The sequence below is a fragment of the Sinohyriopsis cumingii genome, unplaced genomic scaffold, assembly GCF_028554795.1.
Source record: "Sinohyriopsis cumingii isolate HCF-2022 unplaced genomic scaffold, ASM2855479v2 utg005013l, whole genome shotgun sequence".
Classification (NCBI taxonomy): domain Eukaryota; kingdom Metazoa; phylum Mollusca; class Bivalvia; order Unionida; family Unionidae; genus Sinohyriopsis; species Sinohyriopsis cumingii.
This window is the reverse complement of record NW_028316874.1, coordinates 5001-9031: the sequence shown is the minus strand read 5'-3', so window position 1 is coordinate 9031 and position 4031 is coordinate 5001.

The window sequence follows — 4031 nt, the reverse complement described above, 5'->3', positions numbered from 1 at the left end:
TATGTATGTATGTATGTATGTATGCAAATCAATAAATAACCAAGTCCAACAAAACCCATTTCTTCCATGCAAGTGTAAAGTTGCCAAATATATCTTAATGGCTGCGTCCGTTCGTCCGCCATCGGGAGAAAACCGTTTTCCACCATGCAAGTGTGAAGTTTCGAAAAATTGAAATCTTTGGAATATAGCGACGTGCCACATGTCGGCAGATCGGGCTCGAAGAGACGACTCTGTTAGAGCAAACCGCACGTCAATAGCCCTGTCCGTTCGTCCGTACGCTTCGAGAAACCGACCGTTTCTAGGTAAAACGCGGCTTAAAGTTCCTTTCCTCCGGAAGGGCAAGAGCTAGGTAGACGTGCGACCCAGGGCCAGATTGGTCTTGAAGAGACGCGTCAGGCAGTGAAAACCCCACGAAAATCGGACTGTCCGTTCGCCCGCCATTGGAAGAAAACCGATTCCTTCCATGCAAGTGTGAAGTTTCGAAAAATTGAAAGCTTAGGAATAGAGCGACTTGCCATATGTCGGCAGATCGGGCTCGACGAGGCCACTGTGCTAGAGCAAACCGAACGTCGATAGCCCTGTCCGTTCGTCCGTTCGCTTCGAAAAACCGACCGTTTTTAGGTGAAACGCGGCGTAAAGTTCCTTTTCTCGGGAGGGGCAAGAGCTAGGTGGACGTGCCACCCAGGGCCAGATTGGCCTTGAAGAGACGCGTCTGGCAGTGAAAACCCCACGAAAATCGGACAGTCCGTTCGTCCGTGCGACCATGAAAAGCCGAAGGTCAAGGTTGTTGCCATCACGGCATTCCGTTGGTTCGGTATCTTCACTCGAATACCTATATCTTTCGAACGCTCGAAGATATTTTCGTGCGGTTTGCTGCGGCTGATGGGTCTGAGAAAGACCTATCCGTCGATGCCTTGCGCTGGAAGATGGCTTCATCCTGGACGAGGCGGTGGCCATTTCAGCGAGAGACGAAAGTAATGGGAAAATAACAAGTAACCGACTTCGCTCGGGAAGCAATTTATCGGCACTCTTGCTAGAAAATTCGTGTCTCTAAAACGGCGAAAGATATTCTCGTGCGGTTTGCGGTGGCGGCTGCGTCCTAGAGAGAGCTATCCACGCATGCCTTGCCGAGCGAGATGGCTTCAAAGATGGCTTCGTGATGGCCGTTCAGGCACAGGCAGAAATCACTGGAGGGGGGGATAGACACACAAAACTCGCTCGGTATGCAATTTATCGGCACACTTGCTAGAAAATTCGTGTCTCTAAAACGGCGAAAGATATTCTCGTGCGGTTTGCGGTGGCGGCTGCGTCCTAGACAGAGCTATCCACGCATGCCTTGCCGAGCGAGATGGCTTCAAAGATGGCTTCGTGATGGCCGTTCAGGCACAGGCAGAAATCACTGGAGGGGGGGATAGACACACAAAACTCGCTCGGTATGCAATTTATCGGCACACTTGCTAGAAAATTCGTGTCTCTAAAACGGCGAAAGATATTCTCGTGCGGTTTGCGGTGGCGGCTGCGTCCTAGACAGAACTATCCACGCATGCCTTGCCGAGCGATATATATATATATATATATATATATATATATATATATATATATATATATATACATATATACATATATATACATATATATACATATATATACATATATATACATATATATATATATATATATATATATATATATATATATATATATATATATATATATATATATATATTCACACACACACACACACACAAAGACACACACACACACACACACATCAATTAATAACTAAGTCCAACGTTGGTTTTAGTTACTTCGCTTCCAAGGGCTTTGCACCAACGGAATGTCAGGGGTACACAAGGCCTAGCGCCGACGGCGGGAGGTATTATCAAATGTCAGATGCCAAAAGATCTGTCTTGAATAGACGCGTCGGCCTGTGCCAAATATATCTTAATGGCTGCGTCCGTTCGTCCGCCATCGGGAGAAAACCGTTTTCCACCATGCAAGTGTGAAGTTTCGAAAAATTGAAATCTTTGGAATATAGCGACGTGCCACATGTCGGCAGATCGGGCTCGAAGAGACGACTCTGTTAGAGCAAACCGCACGTCAATAGCCCTGTCCGTTCGTCCGTACGCTTCGAGAAACCGACCGTTTCTAGGTAAAACGCGGCTTAAAGTTCCTTTCCTCCGGAAGGGCAAGAGCTAGGTAGACGTGCGACCCAGGGCCAGATTGGTCTTGAAGAGACGCGTCAGGCAGTGAAAACCCCACGAAAATCGGACTGTCCGTTCGCCCGCCATTGGAAGAAAACCGATTCCTTCCATGCAAGTGTGAAGTTTCGAAAAATTGAAAGCTTAGGAATAGAGCGACTTGCCATATGTCGGCAGATCGGGCTCGACGAGGCCACTGTGCTAGAGCAAACCGAACGTCGATAGCCCTGTCCGTTCGTCCGTACGCTTCGAAAAACCGACCGTTTTTAGGTGAAACGCTGCGTAAAGTTCCTTTTCTCGGGAGGGGCAAGAGCTAGGTGGACGTGCCACCCAGGGCCAGATTGGCCTTGAAGAGACGCGTCTGGCAGTGAAAACCCCACGAAAATCGGACTGTCCGTTCGTCCGTGCGACCATGAAAAGCCGAAGGTCAAGGTCGTTGCCATCACGGCATTCCGTTGGTTCGGTATCTTCACTCGAATACCTATATCTTTCGAACGCTCGAAGATATTTTCGTGCGGTTTGCTGCGGCTGATGGGTCTGAGAAAGACCTATCCGTCGATGCCTTGCGCAGGAAGATGGCTTCATCCTGGACGAGGCGGTGGCCATTTCAGCGAGAGACGAAAGTAATGGGAAAATAACAAGTAACCGACTTCGCTCGGGAAGCAATTTATCGGCACTCTTGCTAGAAAATTCGTATCTCTAAAACGGCGAAAGATATTCTCGTGCGGTTTGCGGTGGCGGCTGCGTCCTAGAGAGAGCTATCCACGCATGCCTTGTCGAGCGAGATGGCTTCAAAGATGGCTTCGTGATGGCCGTCCAGGCACAGGCAGAAATCACTGGAGGGGGGGATAGACACACAAAACTCGCTCGGTATGCAATTTATCGGCACACTTGCTAGAAAATTCGCATCTCTAAAACGGCGAAAGATATTCTCGTGCGGTTTGCGGTGGCGGCTGCGTCCTAGACAGAGCTATCCACGCATGCCTTGCCGAGCGAGATGGCTTCAAGGATGGCTTCGTGATGGCCGTTCAGGCACAGGCAGAAATCACTGGAGGGGGGGATAGACACACAAAACTCGCTCGGGAAGCAATTTATCGGCACACTTGCCAGAAAATTCGTGTCTCTGAAACGGAGAAAGATATTCTCGTGCGGTTTGCGGTGGCGGCTGCGTCCTAGACAGAGCTGTCCACGCATGCCTTGCGGAGAGAAGAAGGAAAAAAAAAAAAATTTAAAAAAAAATGGAAGAAAATGACAATCGTGGCCAAAGAGAAACGATTTTTAACCGGCCACGGTTGTCATTTTCTTCCAAGGGTTAAAAAAAAAAAAAAAAAAAAAAAAAAAAAAACTAAGTCCAACTTTTTCACCAGTTCTCACCCACCAGTTTCTGACATCCATCGTCAAAAAACTAAGTCCAACTTTTTCACCAGTTCTCACCCACCAGTTTCTGACATCCATCGTCAAAAAACCAAGTCCAACTTTTTCACCAGTTCTCACCCACCAGTTTCTGACATCCATCGTCAAAAAACTAAGTCCAACTTTTTCACCAGTTTTCACCCACCAGTTTCTGACATCCACCGTCAAAAAACTAAGTCCAACTTTTTCACCAGTTCTCACCCACCAGTTTCTGGCATCCACCGTCAGAAAACTAAGTCCAACGCACTGCGTGAAAAAAACTAAGTCCAACTTTTCGACGGACGATATGTCTATGTCCAGCTCTCTACACAGTGGGCAAGTATCCAACCGAAGAAAAAAAAAAAGGGCACCTCCGAACGACAAAGTCCCAAGTTATCACCAGTTTTTCACACCCAGACGTCTCTCCCTTCACGCCAG